Raw genomic sequence first — 23,275 nt, forward strand, 5'->3', positions numbered from 1 at the left:
CTACAATTGTCCTAACTCCGTTATTAAACAAAATCCTACTCCTCATCATTTGCACTCCCATAACATAACACACATCATATATTTCATACATCCATAATACGTTTATGATTTATTTAATAACTGTAAACAAACTTGTTTTAATATGTAATATGTTAACTCATTTTAATTTTAATAAAACAAAAACTTGTGTTAGGATTTAACTTGTTTTGGTTAACAATGAATAAATAAACAATTAATATACTACACGCCCACTATATTTTAACCATTACTGCTAAAGATTTTCTACTTAAAAATCAATGGAAGATTTGGACCACCACTCTCCCCAAAGTGATGGCTTTGATCACAATATGCACTCCGTGTGTAATACACGACGTGATACGCAGATACGCATCGGCTGGACGGAATGCATACAAACTCACTAGTATAAAATATCATTTACTCTCAATAATAGTATACAAACAATTATAATACGATTATAAAAAAATGGACATCACAATCATATATTTGCAAGTGAATAGTTTACGGATTGTGAGGAGAACGTCAACCGAATGTCCTGGAACAAACCCTTCATTCATATATTTTTTTTGTTTTTTTTTTTTTATGAAACTGAACTAAAGTTACCTACTTTAAAACAACAAAATACAACCTTGTGTTCGCGGATGAATTCAAAGTTCCCCGACCGGAACAAATTAATAAACATCGCGTTGTTACTTGTTTTACGTGTATGATAATATTATGTAAAATATAATATCCGCAGAAAGGACATTACTCCGGTACATTTTACGATCCGATTAAACGTCCCATCGTGGTCGTACTGCAGCACTAGCTGGTGTCATATATTATATTATACAAGTTTGTTTGTATGAAAATACGTTTAGGTATATATAAAACATTTATTAGTGCGAATAAATGTAAGAAATAAGAATTGTTCGTTCAAAAAAAAAAAATCTAACGTCTTTGAAAGATGATATCATCCGGAGGGTAGTTTTATGATATTATTATTATTATTATTATAAAAAGTTAACTCTGAATGAAATCTATATCATATTTTTTGTATAATATTATTTATTTTTTACTGACAAATATTGTATTCGACTTTGTTATTGGCTTAAACGAACGTTTTCTTCTTCGTCGTCTTCGTCTTCTTCTTATTTTTAGAAAATCATTTTATACGCTAAAGGACGTGACACAACAATACAAACGCACATGCACACACGAACTGATATTAAATTTATGCGGATTTTCGAACAAATGAAAACCACTTACAATATACGCGTATCGTATATTACAGTGTCATATCGTGTAACCGTGTGTATATGTGCGTGTGCGTGTGTGTTTAATATTTTATTCCCCATAAGGCCATAGCACAGACATTCAATTGTTGACTGTAGTTGTTATACCATCTGACAGCAAAAGTGAACGGGACGAGGTCTTGCCTTTGAAATGTCATTAAAAACAGATTACAAAAGCTCCGAGTTTTGGAGAACACGAGCAGTATCCGGATGCATTATTAGAAAGAAAGAACGAGAGAGAGAGAGAGAGAGAGGGAGGGGTGAGAGAGAGAGAGAGAGTTGGCGATCTCTCTAGGTCTTATAGCTCTTATACATGCTGTCCTGTACATTGGGGGCTATTACTATTATTATTATTATACACCCATGCACTAATAGCGGCGATGATGATAATAATGATAATGATGTTGATGATGATGATACGATAAGGAGACGACAACGAGGGTAAAACTATTGGTTGGTTGGTTGGTGCGGTGGTAGTGGTAAAGCAACTATATAAATATATATATGTATATATTACGTAAATAATATCCCCTCTTCTGTTCTTCTAAGGGTGTGTGTGTGTATATAAATATCTATATATATATATTATTGATGTCCAAAGTTGGCGTAACGAAATAGTCTCTGGGGAGTGGATGCTCAACGAGGGTAGAGGAAGTAAAGAGGTGTCCAAACTTCCACCGGAAACCCGCAGCCTGCACGGCAGTGTTCATTTATAACGCGCGCGTCTTATATATACATATAAACACAGTAAACGCCACCGACCGTATCACACACACACACACATAAATATATATTATATAGCTTAGTGATATCCGTTGTCTGAGCGTGTTATTCGAGAAGGACATTTTAGCTCGGCTGCAAATAGGATTTTCCATTATATATATATATATATATACTCCTGTAATTTATATAATATAATATGTTCGACGCGATCGCTAAAACACACCCTTTCTATACACCCGGTGTAACCTAAATACCTATATCTATCGCCGCCTCCGCACCAGTTTCCGCATCCGCGTCGTGGACTCCATAGACGTATTATATATACGTATGTACAAAGTGCACACAGTCGCAGTATTAGGTTATAATTGGTATCGAATGTCAAACGTTCGCCTTGATTTATGGTTTTCTCGGGTTTACCGTGTGATTAATTAATCGATGGTTGTGCGTGTATGCGTGCGTGTATATCACTACCACTAAACCCTTCCGTGACGGTTTGACTTTGGTTCTCTCCGTGGCCTATATTTTTTGATTTTTCGTACTAGACACTTTCTTTTTAAAGCCTACGAACGCCGTGGAATGGGGAAGGCGTCGTTTTAACAGAAAAAATTGCCTCACATATATTTTTTATACACCTGCCGTAGCCTTGAACATCACGATTTTGGGCTTAAAATTTATTTTAAAAGACTAATATTACAAATTTTTTTAATGTTTAACACTTCGAATTTTCTATTTTATGAATATTGTGATTCACGTGAAATTTGACACCAACCGTATATTTAGACGAAAAGATGTATATGTCATTGACCCATCATACCGACAAAACTACAATGAGAATTTAAATACCTATACATAATATTTGTTGTCTAAGACATGCGTATAATGTGGTCCAAACATAATTCACCTTACCTAATTTTAAAAATATTTTCTTATTCTCTACTTTTTTCTAATACAGATGTCTAATGATATTTTATTAATAAACTATCTCCCGTTTTATTCTATCCGAGTCTAAACTACGTATTGATGTACTTGGTGCATATTTCAATCTACATATCTTTGAAAACCAATAATCACGTGCATACCTACATATAAACCACACACACGACATTTTATGATCTATGGCCACCGACAGCACTCTATTTGAATTTTATTGACGACATAAACTAATCACTCTTATCACTCAGGATATTTATATCCTCGTTGAATAAATGGATTTCAAATTAATAGCGATAATAATTAAAACAACCAACACAGGCCGATTATTCCGATCAAAATCGTCAATACAAATATAATTGTATCCAATTTATAGTAAAACAAACAACAAAACGTCAGATTTAAAACGATAATTATTATTATCTATACAGCAGTCTAGCAAAGTATAATAGGTAGTAGGTACTTCAGCTATTCTATCCCAGAACTTCAAATCTCACCAGAAGCCTGACACATTATTTTCATTATCGAATTTGAAGTTATCAGACAAAACAATAATGCAAACTAATTAATAATTATACAAATCTAATAAATAAACGTATCACATAATTCCCCTTCTATAATTTTTGTATGAGGAACATATGATTTTTCTGAATTATAAGCAAACCTAATTTTTAGGAAATCTTAATTCTGAAAAAAATAAAGTTTTAAAAAAATATTACTCAAAAAACAAATTCCTACCATACTTATCTAATCACAACCTTCACATTGATTTGCATCTAAAAGCTTTTCAGGAATAGAAACAAAATACTACTACAAGAGATTCAACGCACGAATTGGCACTCAAACTAACCCCTTAATGCACGACTTATCAACCAACGTAATTCCTGGTAATCCTCAAAGTCGTCTTAAGCAAAAATAATGTAAAGATATTTTAAACCAAGAATTATTATTAATAATAAAAATCAACTAATATAAAGTTTCACAATAATTTGGTGGCTTTTTCGTAAAGCAATTGTCAAATTATTATACATTTGTATTGTATGATGTGATATGGATTAGACATTTTTTTTAAATATTTGTATGATTTATGATTTGATCGAAACGGCTAATTAGAGTACGAATTGCTTTCTGGCGTGTACAAAACATTATAAAATATCTTTAAAGTTGAATGAGAGTATATAGTTGTATTAACCATTGCTCGAATTTGGAAAAATTAAGTAGAGGAGCTCAATCCAATAATTTAAAAGCTGCGTTCCAAGTGCGCAATAACTTAACATAAACTCGTGAAGGGCTTAACCCCCCTCGCCAACCTTACTTATATTTTGAATATCACTTTTTAGCTATACAGATATTTAAATTCCAAATATAAAATATTTTAATAGTAATACCTATGTTTTACATGTTACCGTAGAAAATAAAAAAATAATAATAATAAACATAATTTATCCAATATTCTAAATAGATAACAAAATTAATAATTATTGTTTTTGATATTAAAAATCGTGAAATTCATTATATAATATTGATATAAATTGAAATACATATTTTAATAAAAATTATTTTGGACATAATGTTGAGTCTAACCCCGTTCCTCTGAAAAATATAGTCAAGGTACGCAAAAAAAAAGAAAATAGTATAGGAGCTTGCCCTCACCACCACCACCAATTCGAGCACTGGTATTAACTAAGGGTTAAATTAATAAATAATATCATGAACTACGATAACCACGCTGGAACGTTCATAAATACTATGATAACTAATAATATTGCTATTATGCGGACTTTTATATTCACAAGATTTCTGTTTTTTTTTTTGTCAATTTCATCAGAAGGTACCTATTCGAAAATTGAAACGTTTTAGACTTTCAAATTTTGGTTTACTTCAACTATTGTATGTATCGCTTTTTTTAACTATTCAAAAACGCCATTTATGTTTGACAACGATTATAATTCCACTCGAGACGAATATTTACTTTAATAAAATATCCGGTAGTTTCAATAATCAAAAGTCACGATTTAAAAAATAAATATAATATATTTATATATAAAATACGATTTTAGGGTATGGATAACTCGCATACTTAAAATAGTTCTATTAAACTTGAAAGAGCCCATTGCAAATTCTTGAGGTAAGCAAGATTTATTTTGGGCATTTAATGTCCCCCTTGTGATTATACCCCAGTCTTAAATATACTTGGCCTAGACTCTTTAGACCGTAGATGGTTACAGGGAAAAACTTTTCTAAGCGGTCTACTATCTAACGAGATGTACTGTCCTGTTATCTAATCACTAATTATCTTTCGAATTTCTCAATATTCTACCTATGTGTTTTCATATTTATCAATTCAAAAGTAATTATAACATAAAAACGAGCCAATAGTTCATAATATCGTTCACCAACGAAAACCCCACTTTTTTATTTAACTATTTTTAATTACTCTATATTTTTACGTATATTTTTTTATCATTATTATTATTATAACTCTAATATAATGTGTGTGTGTGTGTTATATCCTATGCATCTTATTGTATCCAAAGGGCACCGCCCGTTAATAATTTGAAAATAAATAAATATAATAGTTACTTGGTATATATAATTAAATAGATAAGTAAAGTAACTGTTTTGTTTTGTATTTCGCCATACTGATATTATGTATTATTGTATATCATTTTCACAATTAGTTATTAATTCTCGTCATTGTTATGTATAATGCACTGAGTGTATGCGAGTGGAAGTGGTCCTTTATCCAGTAGACACGCTGCATTATTTATACTTAATAAACGCAGAGTTGAGCAAAACGCCGAATAATAATTACAACTTTTAGCGGCGCAAAAAGATAATAATAATTTTTAGCTAAAAATAAATAACAACGATTTACATATTAAAAGGATTCACGATGATATGACATTTTCTATTAGTGTGGAATAATGAAGTGCGCCGCAGCGATTGTGTATATACAAACTTCTGCATAATATATACACGCAAAACCAGGAACGGACGTATAGATTATTTATATATATATGTGTGTGTGTGTATTTTTTTTTGTGATTGTGTGTGTGTACGCGTGTGTATATACGTATATAATAATATACAGTCGAGAAATTATGATAATTTATACCATTTTTAGTCGGCCGAAATTTTGCGGGTAGAAACTATGTACACAGCGGCGCGGCGTCGCGTCGGTGCGGTGTATAGTTTTTCAGCCGCCATCGCAGTAATCGTCTCGCCGAAATGGATTGATGAAAAATGTTGATTTCGCAACGTCGTTTTTCAGAGTCATGCACCGTGTACATGTATAATATATTATAATATATATATATATATATACGTATATATAAATAATATTATTATGCTGCAGGCACGCACTGCTGCTTGTTACTCGATGCGTGGTAATATTTTGTAATAATAATATTATATTATACACGTGTCCGTTTGCGTATATCATACACATATACACACACACACACACACACACACACACACACACACACACACACAACGCGGATGACGAGACGTTAAACAGTAATATGGCCAAATTCATAAACGATCCTAAGAAAAATTTTAGATTTATTTTAAGTAAAACTAAAAATTGGTATTCATAAATCTCACTTCGAGATTTTCCTAAGTTTTTCTTGAGAAAGAAAAAAATCTTAAATAAATCTTATACTTTGGTATTCATAGACAAATTTTAAGAAAAATATTAGATATTTGTTAGTCAAAAGTAAGGAATAGTTAAGATACCTCTCTTGGACACTTAAATAATACTCAAGTGTCAGGTGTAATCTATTTTTGTCATTTTTGATATTGCACATGAATATCTACCGACTGTTTCATCATAGTTATCTAGTTATCATAATTTTAGTTCTTAAATTTATTTCCTAAATCAATATGAATGATTTTTTTGACAATTATGAGTATTTAGAAGATATGTATGATATCTTTGATTGGATTGATGACAACACAGTTCGTGTGCCTAAACGGTATGTACGGGATGCAGAAAATCCTAAAACCTAACCTATAAGTGTCTACTCAAATTTTTCTTAGGCAAGTAATATTTCAGTATATACTAAGTGTCGCTTATGAATTTGGCTAATAATCATAAAAAATCACGCGTATTATTATAATAAAAAAACACAACTACCTCGTCGTCGTCCGACGGCGGCGGCCAGGTATGAAATAATATCGCGGGTGCCGCGGCAGAGTATAATGATATAGACACAACGACGCGGTATTACTATACCTGTACCTATGTATAAAACAGCGCTTTTATAGGTATATGTATTATTTTAAAAATCGTTCCCTCGTGCGATATTTGCTTATCGTGCAGTATATGCGCGCGAGACATTACATAATATTATTCGCACGATGGTTTATAATTTAATGTTATATATTATATATGCCTACTTATTATCACTATTAGCATTGTCCGTCGTCTACGTGTAGCGGCTATATAATAATATTATGCTAGGGGTTTTTATTTTATTAAATAATGATTCGTATTAGAGTGGTGCGCGTCTTGAGAACATGAAGAAATTGTGGCGGTAAAACGAGAGAGCAGAGAGCGGTTAAGTGGTCCGCAGTAGCTCTCTCGTATAGACTGCGGAGAATGAGAAAACGATGCGTATCCATTGTAAACGCGATATAATGCACTGCGAGAGATACACCGCAGGTGACACACGCCCCCGCACCGCCACCTGAAGTTGGGTTTTCCTCGAGCCTCCCGCGTGCAGCGGTTGAAGCGATGACGCGGTACTATACGGTATATGGTAGGTATACACGATAATATTATGATATGAATTATATCAATTTGGCCCTTATGGCCGGAATACTATAGGTATAAGAAAATCTCTCCGCGTGCGAGAGGTGTCACGGGGACGAATGCATTGCCGCAATGGCAGTTGTATGGGAACGACAGAGACAGTGGGAAAAGAGAGATTTTAAGGGTCGTGATAAAACAAAAATAATTTACTCTCGGCAAAGCACAGCATCGTACCGCCGTAAGTGCTGTACACACATAGATATACTCTCGAAGTACACGCTCTGGGTGTGTGTGTGTTTGTACTCGCGTATTGGTAGCGGTGTGCGTAATATTGTATATAATATATAAACGCGCGCGCGAAATCCCTCCTCGGGACGGCGGTGGCGGCAACCCTCTTCGCGGCCCGTTGATTTATAGCATACTTACATTCCTTCTCCGCCACCACCGGAAACCCGTATACCGATGGTTAAAATGTTGTTGATCATTTTCCGGAAACCCGGGCGCAGAAAACGACGTAATTAAATGGGGGTACGCGACCCTCCCCTTGACATCATCCCCCCGCGGAGCGTCGCGTGTTTTTATATCACCACTGACGACCGTCGCTACGGCGTTCTTAAAATATTACACGGCGTGGCGCACGCGTACTGTACTGCCCCGTGGTAGGTACACCTATTATATTATTTTGCCATTAATGATGACGTTCACTGTATTACATTATAAAGCCGTTGTGGTCTATTGTTGATCAAGATTTAGGGCCGCCATTGGCAACAGGTAACGTAGTCGAACAAATTACGTCATTGATGTATCTCATCAACTACGGACAATGTTTGAATTAGATAAAAGTATACAACAACTATTATACACAGAATGGCGGGCAGAATTTTTATAGGTGTAATGTGTTTCTATGCACATCGCTGTATACTAAATTATATAAATATATTATAGTCTTGTATAACGTTATTAAAAAAATAAAATTGATTTAATATTTGAACAGTTTAGAAGTCAAGAAGTCTATAGCAGAACAACAAGTGGCTAAAAATAATCGATAAGTTTCGAAGTATATACGAAGTATTAGTCCGTCTAATGATAATAATAATAGTGCCTACACTTTCGATTACCATCGGCAACTTTCTGAGAAGTTATCTTAAATTTTAACGTCTAAAGTTCGCGATACAGAAGTCATCTAATAATGAAACTGTCCCGCGACGCAATAAACATGGTTGACGACGATTTTTAATCGAATCTCAGACTTTGATTCTAAACGTGCAGTTATACGGTTTGGTCTGCAATAGCCACGTGCCATCTGTGCAACTACTAACTGGGACATGGCACATCACACACATACATATAATATTTTTCATATAAATACGTTTTATGAAATGCATACGTTAAACTTACGTATGACATACACTTTCAGCATAATAGGTGCAATCAGTACATTCGTCAACGCACATGCGCAGTAGCCGAAATATCACTGTCTGACAGGAACGTGCAGAATAAAAAATCAGCGTACCTGACCGTGAAGAACAAAAGCACAACGACGCTAAGGTTAAAACAGACCTCGAAGATCCGCTAACCTGACCTGCAGACTTTGGTGGAATACTAATGTCAATGATAACGTATACATATCATTGAGATTGTACAGACACGACCAGTTCACCTGTAATGTAATACCACTGACACGCCACTATTGTCACACCGCGGGTCAATGATTTTAAAACAATACGTTGAATGACGTAGTTCTACGTGCAATACTCAATTTATTTATGTATAAAAATAAAAACCTAAGAAACAAACAACGACGATAATCACGATTAAATACCCCAGCTCGTCGAAAATAATATATATTTTATTATTTACCGAATTCTTTTCCCTCGGCGACTCGTATTATATGGTATAATAATATAATATATAACACGACGGAGGTGCATAAAATACGCGTTTCAAAAGTATATATGGTCGTGTAGGCGATGCGACGAGAAAACTCGGCTTCCGTCCCGGTAAGTGTACGTATATATTATATTATGCGCTTGTATATAGGTACGAATAATAATATAAACATAAGTATCTGAGTGTCTCTCTCTCCCTCTCTCCGTATTATATTATGACTCTGCGAAATTCCAAAATGTTTAAACAAAAAGCCGATTCGGATATCAATATAATATATTATACAGTGCACATACATCGGGGTAGATGTATTATGCAAAAAACTTGTAACTGTATTGTTTTTTTTTTTTATTATTCGTCGATCGGGCGATTAATGTTTTTTAATGTTCGGTATATAAATAAATGTATATATATGGCGGAGGTGCGGCGCCACGGATTTGTCTTGATTATTAAAACAAATTGTTACATTTGCGTTGAATAATGTATGTATTATGTATACCACTTTTCATTTCTCCTTTATAAAAGACTGTGACTATATTATTATATTATTTATAAATAAATAAATATAATATATTATTATATAGGACACGTATAATACCGCTACACGTACGATAACACACGCGCGGTGTTTTGGCAAAGACGCCTATATATTTATATAACAAACAGTTTCAGACGTTTCAGTAGATTTAAAATAAATAGTTTTGACAATAATGTTCCTTTTGGTTGACAAATGATTTATTTTATTCCCATCTCGTGTACCATGACGGTACACTTGCGCGAGCACGATCGGCTAACATAAAAAAGAAAAAAAATCGTTTTTCAAATACTATTTTAAAAATCTTTGTATACACATTTAATCACATTCGCAATAAAGTAAACCGTTGAAAATGCATTTTAAATATTAAGTGGATTTCAGTCAAACGGTGTTGTAGCCGTTTTCTTCGTTGACGCATTAAATAAAATATTTTATTATATACCGTTTTGGGTAAATGCGGTCACGTGCGAAATTATGGAAAATCGTGAAAAGCGCTTCTCTCTGATCGGTGGTAGTGATGCATTGTTAAAAATTTAAAACACAAGACAATATAATAATACACTAATATATGCGTGATGTTTCATTATTAATGATTATAATAATATTGTGTACGCGTAACGATTTACGACAGGGTTTTGTAACGTTATAGTCGTTATACTTAAGTCGTGTATATAATTACATCGTTTATTTATTCGTACAAAATCACTAACCGCCATGGCGCTATCCAGAGCTATTGTTCAAAAATATGTATTAATAAAAATACTATATAATATATAAACAACCGGACGAACAGATAAAAACAATCTTTATTCTACAGCACATGCTCCATCGGAGATAAAGATAGGTACGTATCTGAAACACTAGAATAAACCTTCGCAGTGTTGGCCCTAAGTCCTTAAATAGGAGAGGATTACTATATAATATCATGTATTTCGTATTTGTATATTATGAATTCTATAAAAATAAATTTGAGTCTAATATTCTTATATGGTACTTACGTAGAAATATTATGTAGGTACTGCAATATTGTACTGACGCTTGAACAGTATATATGTACACCAATAATCAATATATAATACCTAAACCAAAATACACTCGGTCTAATCTAATATAATAATATATACCTACTTAAATATTAAATTATCATATGAAAAATAATAATTATAGTGCCGTGGTCATATTATTTAGTTTTACAGTAGTTGCGTAATAAGGGGAAGGAAGGATTTTTCAAAAAAAAATTTTTTTTCCAAATTTTACATTGTAATTATTACTGGTTGCAATTTTTATATTTATTATATTTTAATAATAATTATACATTTTATTTTAATCAATTATGTGAAATTAGTGTTTATTTAACGGTTATTACTATAACTGAAGCGAAAATAATAGTCTTATAAAAAATGTATATAGAAAGTTCAACTTTTCAAATTCATAAAGTCGTTATCAAGTATTATCAGTGAAAAATCTCTGGATTATTTTGGATATTATAAATCAAGTAAACTTTATATACTGTTTTAAGAAATGAAAATAAAATTAAGAATAGAGATTATCTTTTATATTCTTAACTTTTAAGTCACTAAAGTTCTTAGTTGTGTTCCATGTCGACTGTTTGGTGAAGCATTTATTATTTTAAAAACTGGACTTTATTGTTGAAAGAATCTAGTGTGAAGCTATTTCTTAACACGAAGATTCAAGTATTCAAAGATGTGACGTTTTATAAAAGACCAAATTGTTATTATTTTAATTATTAATTTTTTAAATGGAGGTTTTTTATTGCCCAAGGCCTTAGGGTATAAAATATTTAAATAAGACCTGAATAGTACCCAAAAATTCTTCGCAGGAAAAATACATCATTTGTCAGTTTGTTAATATGTTTAGTAGTAAATAACTGTAATGTCACGTAGCAATGCTTCAAATGAATTTTATATAATTAATAGAGCGCAGCTATATTATTATTTTTAATTGCCTTTCCAAAATATTTTGTTTGAAGCACCTCTCGATTTTATTCCACGCACTATTCGTTTACATAAACTACATAAATATTTTATGGCTTGTGTAATGAGATCGACAACATTTTCAGACTGAATAGCACTATGATAGATTAGTATAGGTACACATATTTTCACGTATATCAAATTATAGACAAGTACCACAAAATAGTACGTTTTCGTATTACTCGTTTTAGAATGCGATGATTAATACGCCGTTCTACGAATGTTCCTGAAACATTTTAGTTTACAAAGCTATAAATACCTACTACATGTCTACATAATAGATATGTTAATTATTATTACGTGGAACTCATTTTACGAGATGAAATGGCGCACATGTCGGAAGAGGAGGAGAGAGAACCGTTTTTTGTATATATTACACCGAGTAAAACTTTTCGAACCGATTGAGTGGATTCAACAGAAATAAATGCGATAACAATCCATCCACCGCCAGGCTTATAGTAATTCACGCAGTATGATTTTTGACATGATGTCCGATGGTGGGACGACAATCGAAGAAATTTCGGACGCGATCGTATTAATCAATGCAAATGTATAGGTAATAGTAACAAAGAGAACACCCGCGAAAAGACGTCGCGGTGAAAATATATGAACACAATTTGAAAATATAAATATACGTATATTTTTACTAGCGCATTATGCACAAATACACATGCATACAGCGAAATTAAGGGTTTGTTGTGAGTTGGGGAGAGAGATGAGTAGTCAGGTGGGTATAAATGCAGACGACGGAAGATGTATATTATTATGTAGGTACATTATCAAATGATAAATCACAAATAAACATATATTTTACTATTTTGGAACTCCGAAAGCGGCACTCGGGGGAGGGTTTTATGTCTTATTATTTAACTGGAAACCGCAAATTAGTGTTTTATATGTATACGTGTGCGTATTGTTTGCGAAACGTCTGCAGTATGTTATATATATAACTGCTATAAGGCACGCCGGTGTAAACCGTCGACAGTATAATAATGTTATAATAATCATAATAATAAAAGTGTGTTTACAATAACGGCGTGCTCTGTAAACGAATATATAAACGTCGGCGACGATGGTAACGAGTTACAGGCACGCGATCTCCGACGAGTAAGGCATTAAGGCGGAAGTGATAATAACGACATCATAATGTAATGATTTCGAGCGTGATACGATACGAACAAAACAAGTCGTCCGGGTGATAGACGAGCAATGATAATTGTTATATTATATTATACGTATGCTGTAATGATGTATAGCTGCAACCTTCTAGACAAAAATGCATTTGACTTCATAGTTTCGCTTTAAACATTGCCCGTTCACCACCACTGTAGAATTTCACACAAATCATAAAAAAAAGTACAACTATAACTATTGTTATTATATTATATATTTCGCCGTTTGCCGTTATGACGATTAGTCGTTGTATTTGATGACGAACGTTATTATTACCTAGGTCGTTGGGTTACCGTAATAAAAAAATATACCTATAATATATTCAGCAACTATTAAACTCAGCACCAAAATCGAGAAGCGATGAGCATAAAATATGACTGCTATTTTTGTTGCGAATAAAGAGCGCTCGAATTTCAGATGGCTTACAATCGTAAACTTCTAAACATAAAAATTGTTGATAATATTATGATTATGAAATTGTATTTTATAATTTATTGTTTATGTACAAAAACTGCAGTATCTATCATAAACGTGACGTATCTATGAAATATCATGATTTTTATTGTATTGCAACCAAGTCATAATGATCGCGTGTTACGCAGCAATTATGATAACTTGTATCAATTGTTCAATCAACTTAATTTAATCAAATTGTTGTAATCAACTATTTATTTATACTTTGTATAAAATAGAGTGATTATTTGAGTAATGAAAAATATATGTTTTTATATTGTATTGAAATTCATGAATATATTATACAGAATTATAAATACTTATTAATTATTATATGTTCAAAATTCCATACATACTTAAAAAAATATTGTATTTATCCAAATTCTGAATTTTGAATTTTTAAGTATATCTATACTTAAACATCATATTTTCAAATATATTGATTTGTCATTTAATTTGAGGAGTGTCTTACGACGATAAATACGCTAATTCCCAAGTTGTATATCGCTATTTTTACCTAATTGTAAATTGTTACAATTTACAAACCCATTGCACATGATTTTTTTGAAAATATGATGAATCTAAATCAAAATTTGAATGAGTAATTTTTCTTTTTCTCTTACTAATAATTATAGTTTATTATAATTTTACTTATAAATATGAAAAACATGTAATATTTAATATTGTACTTACGTACATTATTAAACAGTATTTTTACAGTTTTCACAAATTAATAAATATTTATATTAAAATAATATTAATGATTTCAATTTAATTGTGTCGAACCCTAATCATAATTATTATTGTCCAGATACTTTTTTAAACTTACTATTAAATTGGTACACTATCATATCCTTAGTACAGACAATTTAATAATTTGTTTAAATTTGTTAACCAACATGTTTATTTAAATGGTGTACTAACAATTTACTGTGCAAAATATTCACAGATTTTTCAAAAAAATAATTTTTTTGGCCACAGAACACTCACAGACTTAAAAAATATTAGTTTACAAGTAAACTCAAAAATTCCAAAAATCCAAAAGGTATATCTTGTTTTTACGTTGTTTTTTCAATTATTACTCAATATTAACGATTCATAAACATAATATATAGATACTTTTACTGGTTCGGCTTGTAGACGTTTTCACCATATTATACTTAAGACGCATGTTGTAACATTTAAATCTTTTAAAATAACAAGCCAACGTAATTCGTTGTAACAGGTAGTTCTTTCTCATATACTGGTTTATTTTTTTTCACTTTAAAACACGATATTAAGCATATAATTATTATTTTTTATTTCCCTCGATATCGACGATTATTGAGGTTCTCTATTGACTATTAAATATTAATACATACATTACGTTTTGTGTAGAGTATAAGACCTATATAATTATATTATATTACACGCGGACAACGAAAGTGGAATGATTTATGGGGTGAAGGGCCGTGGCAAAAGGAGCCGATAAATCATAATATTATATATACATGCGAAACGATAAAGTCCTGCAGCGACGACGGCGGCGGTGGCGGCGGTGAAGATGTCATACCAAAGTGTACTAGTGAAAAAAAAAATATTATATGAAGCGAACAGCATTCATCTGGACGTGATGGTGGAAAAGGCATGGAGTGGAAATGGCCGGTGATGATAATAATTTTGAAGATTCGATCGGTTTCTCGTCGTAGACATATTACGATTATAAATGTCTTCCAACATGATAGTTTATAATTATATTATAAGGGATTAATTCACCCATCATGTTCATTCCCAATTTATCGATAGCCACAGACTTTTTATAACATTTTTTTACCAACTTTTTCATTATAAAATCAATACTAATACTAATGTATAAGTTTACATCAGTACAACAATATTAAATAAATTTAATATATATATATATTACAATTTTCGCAAGTAAATTAATATCGAATAAGTAGCGATATAAACTTAAAAAGTCATGAAGTCGTGTAGTTATTATAGAAGTTCTTTAAGGCTTATTTCATACAAGAATTAGAGGCCAATCGAATGTGTGATTAGTGACTAGAAGGGATATATAGGTTTTCTTAAATATCTTCCTAACGTTCACACACTTAAAGAACACGAGTTTCAAACATATTAAGCTGATATAAATGTATTACACACAAAGTATAATTACTAATTAAAAAATAGTTACCTACAAAATAAGATTGATCATTTAATTAAATTAGATGTTTCATCTGTGTACTGCAGTTTTAAATTATAATTCTGCAACCCGATTGTTCTGGTTGTATAATCAGAATTAATATCAGATTCAATAAATTCTCCAGAACTATGATTGTTGTTCATTCGTTCGGTGTTCTTAAAAGATTCGTTTATAATTTTGAAAATGTTCGCATTTATTATACCTTCGGACCTTCCTAATAATATAATATATTGCGTATAATCAGCTACAGTCGTTTGGACGATTTATATCAATACGACAATACCATATTACGTTATTACCATCATATAGCGCGCGTTTTGTATTACAGCAATTTATTACCTATTTAATATGTGCATGTGTCTGTGTGCACGAATGTATAGGTACGATCGCCACCGCCTAAACACGTGAGTTAATTTAACACAAAAACTCTCGAGTCTCGACTCGACCCCCCGAGGGTAATCAAGTATTTTATTGAGTTTAAATGTTTTATGTGCTACGCGTCGCACTGCGACTGTGCCACACGTAATAAAGTCGTTTATCGCCAGAGTAGTCTATATATTATATAACATATTAACGTTACATAATATTATAATATTGTTTTGTCCTCCGGCGACCAAAATAAAATTTTTTCACGATACAATGTGATCGGCAATAATATTCTTGAAAAATCACTTTTTCCCGACGGACCCACCGCCACGACCTCGTTAATCATTGTTACATGCGCTCCCATCACGACAGTCTATTGATACTTAGTTGTAGGTACAGTAACCAATATAATAATACTGTATTAGGTGCCTACATAATAATATGTCAGTGGCGTATTTATGTTGGGGGGGGGATATGAGGGTGGCCAAATTATACTGCCCTGAGTTGTAACTTTTCCAAATGCGCCCTTACGTGTGGGCTGTGAATGACATTATACAATAATAATAACAACATTAAAATAGGACCATCCATTTATGAGTTGTGTATAAAAACAGAAAACGTGAATTCATTTTATAAATTAATAAGAAAAGGTGAGATTTACTTTAATGTTAATTATTATAAAATACCTTACACGGAGTAACTGAAGTTAAAAAATTTTTAGTAGGAATTGATATTATTTATTCATAGTATCTACCTAATTTTTGACAATGAATAAAAAATTTAAAAATGTTTAGCATAATACTTATGTTAGTATAATATATCTTATTATAAATTATAATATTTAACATATTATAATATTCATATTAGTTATTATATTATTGCTTATACTGAACTTCTTAAAAATTGTTCGTTTACTTTCTACCTACTTAATTGAATTTAAGATTTAACATAATATGTTTCAATACATCACAGATCGTCTATACCATTAGCCACTAAAAACTGAATAATGAATTCTATTTTAAAAAAAATAGCTAACTAAAAATAAAAATGTAAATGTGTTTTACTTTTTAGAAGATACCCAATGACCAGTTCACAGTAATAGGTATTTGTAAGCGGTGGTGCGATGTAAATATTTCACGGATATGCTTTGACTATTATTTCTCAATTCCTCATGCTTGTGCCACGTACTGCTAAATAAATATTTTTCAATATTCTTATGTAATGTACCTAGGTATTAAGTATCCAATAATAAAAGTAGTTAACACAATTTAATAAATAGTATACTATAATTTATAATATGAATATTGAATAGGCATGTATGCAGTATGATAAATTTATGTTATAATATAATAATATAGTGAACGTGCGATTATGGACAAATACAGTAAACGAAAACAAATTTTTTTTAAATGTGGCGAGTGTCGAAAAGCAATATAATAGGGTAGGTTTGGAATATAAATTATGATAATATGCACACGTCGTTTTTGAGAATGGAACATGCGCTGAAAAATAATAACTAACTGCACTACGAATATAAAACACGGGTGCGGTGGCAAAGCTGCAAAGGTAAAAAAGCAAAAACGTAATAAAAAAAATACATAATACGTTAAAGACGACGACAACTTTCGAATGTTATCCTTAACACTAGGGCCTGGATTTAAATGTAAAATGCATTATTTTTCAGAAAGCCTCAAGAAATACTTTCAAGTACAAAATACGTTTCATACATCAGAGAATTGAAAACATAAACTTTTATTTTATATTTTTAACAGTTTTGGTGTTTTTAGAGTATTTTTATAACTTTTAGTGCATATTCATACGTTATATGCATTATTAGATAAACTCTAATTAATCATTGTTTTCTGAAAATTAATCTGCATTCATTTATCGTTATATTTATTATTTTCTTACATCAATATATCGTCTTTATTCATCTACAATGCGATTAACGGCTGTAGTGCGACACGTCTGGTATTCAAAAAAACGTAGAATTTACTTGACATAAATGTAACTATACATTTTGGTATGTTACACTGAGTAATACAGCCACAAAAATCAAGTGGTATTTTTCATCCACCGATGCTTAAAACATTATTGCTGATACGTCTATTAAAATTTTTCATATAGTAAAATAAACATTTTAATAAAACAAAACATTTTTAAATGTAAAATAAAATGGGCAATTTTTAATGGCATTATTCCAGTTGAAATAATTTTTACTATTTTTTTAGCATTTTTAATAGTTTTTAGGAGATTTAAATTCGGGTGCTATCACTTATCATGCTCAGAGTAAATAAACGAAAAAGAAAATAAATATCATGTATACTGTATGCCGTGTCTTGTTTCGTTTATGCCAATTATAGTACTATATTGTAATATTATACTCGTATATTGATTATATAGGTACGTACTACCACTGACGGTGATGGTCCATTGTTTGAAGCAAAATAATTTTCGACGGCTCAGATTCTGATTTCACGCACAATAGAGGGCCATAGCCAATATAGAGTATAGCTAGCTATCGTATTATTTGTATAGTCACCGATTAATTAATTATTAATTCAAACAAGATATTAGGTCTTCGGCTTGGACACGGACCCAGAGCGAAGATCTGAGAATGGCCATTTTTATTATAAAACAGATATAATATATCTGTCTATTATATCACACAAATATATTCCATCCTCGTAAATTGTTTACTATAAAAGTACCACATTCATAATATTATTAATTTTCCCTTTTTTTCTACACTTCTATGAGGTGTATATAAATTATATAATTAAAAAAAACCAAAGATATCCTATTCAGTTATTGAATTAGTATATACTAATTATGTTTTTTATGTAAATATTTACATAAGTTGCTAACGAAAATTAAAGAAGCTTAAGAAGCATATTTGTGTCTCGAGGTGGGTATCTTACTACTTCTCCACTTAGGTATTAGGTTAGACGTTTTTATATTTATTATAGGTATCATTATATTTTCTATTTCCAAAAATAGGATAACGATACTGAATACTAATAGTGACTATAGGTATACTTGTATATTATGTAATAAAGAGTTAAATCTATCTTCGATAGTCAAGTAGGTGATGATTGTCTGGAAGAGATTATTGCAATAGAGGAATAATTAAAAATAATTATTATTTTGATATTTAATATGATGATATAATATTGTACCTATGTATATATACAGCCATATAGGAATAATTAAGATGGTTTGTTGTAACACTTTTGGGGTTTTCTATTGTCTATTAGAATGAAACCTATTTATAATACACAAATTGGCCCAGGCCCCAGACAGTTAAAATTATAACTATTATAATAGTTATTGATTATTATTAATAGGTTGTTAAGTAGTATTATTGTTCCTATATACCGTAGTCGGTAGACGCGGACAAATTTTGACAAATTTTCTTTCGACGAAAAAATAACAATTTTTCTAACATCTTCTGAGCAACGGCGAAACGTTTACATAATAATATGATAAAATATCACTATATAAACGATGGCGGTCTCCCACAAGGTTACCTACGCGCGGATGTTATTTATATTGTGCCGAAAAAAAAACCGCCGCCTCCGCCGCTGGGAATAACAATGACGGACGACAACGACGGCGGGAATGACGATGGCGAGGATAGAAGAAACGAACACAAACGCGCGTATAATAATATTATAATATACAAGTCGCGCGAGAGGCAATCGTTTTATTCAAATTCGAAAAACCCTCCCCGCCGACTTAACAGCGATCACGTTTTTAACGCGGCCGCAATAGGTATATAATAATATTATGTATACATGTATATTGCAAATATATATATATATATGTGTGTGTATGTGTACGATTCTCTCCGCCGTAGCAAACAAAAGCCATATAAACGGTGAGGCGAATTAACACCGCGAAATTAATATTCATCGAGCGAATATCAGCGGCGGTGGCGAAACTCGACGAACCGGTGAGGAGGACCGCCGGTACAGCAGCTATATAATAATAAATATATATATACGCTTATATGTACATAATAATATTATAAATATATATATACATAGGTGTGGGTACGACAATACACGCAACGGTTTTAAACGGTATCCTTCCCTCTTCCACTGCAGTACCCGCCGCAAAAGCACGCGACACTTCGGTTTAATACCGCCAACCCTCGCCCCTCCCCCTCCCGGTTCATCCCCAAAACAGTGCGTCAACCCCGATCTCGCGCCACCCGACCATCACCCCCGCACTCTACCCACATCGTCACTATAGTGTCGTTGCAACTTTACCGCGTAATAATGACTGAGGCTGTGAATCTTTCGTTTTCGAGTCGGTTCCGAATCCGGCGACGAACCAACCGCGAGTCGAAATGGGAAGGAAGGGGGTGGACGGGGCGAGCCACCGGGCCCAAACTTAAATGACTCCGGGAATCGAGGTTTGAATTTTAATCCGAATCATTTGCATACATACACGCATTGCGTATCTATACACTATACGGAGAATTGACTTAAGCCAAAAATACACGACGGGAACTGCAGTGTCACGCGGCGGTCGTTATAATAATAGTAATAATAATAATATACGCTCGGAGGTTCCACACTCCTGCAGTAGGTACTACCGCGCCACCCTCACAGCAGTACATAACACACACACACACGCATAGTGTGTGCGGCTTAGCATGCGTAGGTGCCGCCGCCGCAGTGCATTTAATATATAATATTAATAATATTATTATTATTGCATTATTGTTGACTCGATACGATAATAAACAAACTAATTTAACACTCACAATATTGTGTGATGGCGCATATATGCGCGGGCGGACCACTTCAAAGCTTGCGAAGACTTGGTTAATATCCGCCGTTGCGGGGGTAGTTTCGTTTTCGTAGGTATCCGATACTCGTACAGATTACAGGAAGTTGTATCTTTACCAGTTTACCATCACAGTGTTTCAATTCCAAACGTTTGTTGTGTACCACTTGTTTTCTATATAATTTGAAAATCGTGGAAATAAACAAACAAGCATATGGTACACGAAAACCCATTCGTTTATCTTTAAATTATAATATCAACATCACACGTTAAAGCGAGCCTCGTCTGACGAGGTTCACATAACAGTGTGTAAATGTAAGTAAATGTGGAAGTTTTTTTTATAGACACCTTTTTCAAGTTTAAACAGTACCTATCGAAATATTTATTGTCAACTCTCAACTGTCAAGTTCATGTAATGATTCAACAAATCTTGACAAAAAAATTAGTAACTTATCTACAATAAAACAATTCTTAACTTATATTAATATATTATATAAGTAATTTCAGTTTTTATCGTTTTATAAAATTTGTATAAAAACGTTTAATTTGATTAACAATATACCTACATTAGTTTGATATCATTTATTTTTTATTTAAAAACTACATCCACGCCTAACATATGTTTGAGAAAAAATTGTTTGTCAAACATTTTTTGAACTTTTACCAAGACAACAAACGTTTGGTTTATAATTTACTTATTCGCTATGTTGTCAGAACAGTCATGAGTAGTGACTTTATGCTGCTAAGTTTATCACTATGGACAGTATACATATTTTTTTATTCTAAGCGGTGAAAACACAACTTTTTCAACGAAGAAATACTAAAAATGGAATGATCTTGATTTTAAATTTATTTAGTTAATTTAGTGTTGATTTTTAATTTATTTGATTGGTTCAAGACTAAAAAAAAAATTTTGTATACGTTTTTCTGTGTCTGTGTGTTTAGTAATAACATATAATGTTTATGTATATTGATGATTCATATAGTCTTAAATATGTTTTTAATAATTTTTTCAGTTGTATATTTATTTCATTTTCATTAAATTTGTTGACATATTATAATATATAAAATAATAGTAATGTAGTATAATAATAAAAGATAATTAATATGAAATATATTTTTTTATGTTATCACATTAAGGAAAACTTACTATGAGTAATAACTCACCATAGCCCATAACCACCTTACGACTGTAGTAGGTATATAGGTATTTACTATTTAATATAAAATAATAATATATATAGGTGAAAACTACCATTGATTAATGATAATAGTTAACTTACTGTTACTAGTTGACTATTTAATCAATGATATACTAATATACTATATGTACTTAATAATAAAATATCGTATTTATGTGAATGAAATAAATTACTGGATGTTGTTCGACTTTTCGTTACAAGTCCACTGTACCTATTTATATGCTTTTCTATAAAACCATTGTGTACTTAAGTCTTAAATAGTTAAATACCACCACCGCACACATTAGGTGTATTACGTATTAATAATGAATTCAGAATTGCTACTAGTTTTGTTAATTTCGTCCGAAATAAGTTTTTAGGCAATTGTTATCATATTGTACACACCCTTCGTGTTGTAGTACTGTTCACAGAAATAGACACACACCACATACAGAAAACAGTAGATTCAGTGGTGGAAGTGAAGAAGGAAAATAATTGCGTCCGACCAAGCCTGCACAGTGCACAAGAAGATTAGTGACGATAACACAGCAGCCGTTGTTTTCGACTAATCTACATTTATGTGAAGGATTTCCTTTTCTTTTTGCCGCGTAATAAAAACTCAACCCGCAGCGTCCCCGAGATGGACCGATAGCACATATTATGCTATGTATATACTTTTTTATAATGTATACATATATACGTACGCGTGTATACATAAATACTGCACGTTTAATTAAATACTGATAGTGTGGTGGGACACCAGTAGTTACGGCCAGCGGTGAATTCAATTAACAACGAGATATTAGCCTTTAAATGAGTAGGGTAAATCCTGCTCTATCCACGTGGGTGGATCAGTGGTGCAGCCTGCAACAGAACGAAGGATTAGTTGATTTAAACAAAAAACCTTTATGTATGGTTTTTTATTAATATTCTCTCGCCATATAGCTTCCCTCCCATGAACCGTTCCCGCTAATCATGAAGCTTCACTACCATACCTACT

At 32.0% G+C, this 23,275-nt stretch overlaps 1 protein-coding gene across 1 annotated transcript in view; it reads left to right on the plus strand.

Annotated features, from left to right (window-relative positions):
* Positions 1-23,275, plus strand: part of LOC132921354 (glutamate receptor 1-like) — a 171,836-nt gene that overhangs the window by 73,156 nt on the left and 75,405 nt on the right. The window lies entirely within an intron of this gene.

Source organism: Rhopalosiphum padi, chromosome 2 (genome assembly GCF_020882245.1).
Source record: "Rhopalosiphum padi isolate XX-2018 chromosome 2, ASM2088224v1, whole genome shotgun sequence".
In the NCBI taxonomy this organism is placed as follows: domain Eukaryota; kingdom Metazoa; phylum Arthropoda; class Insecta; order Hemiptera; family Aphididae; genus Rhopalosiphum; species Rhopalosiphum padi.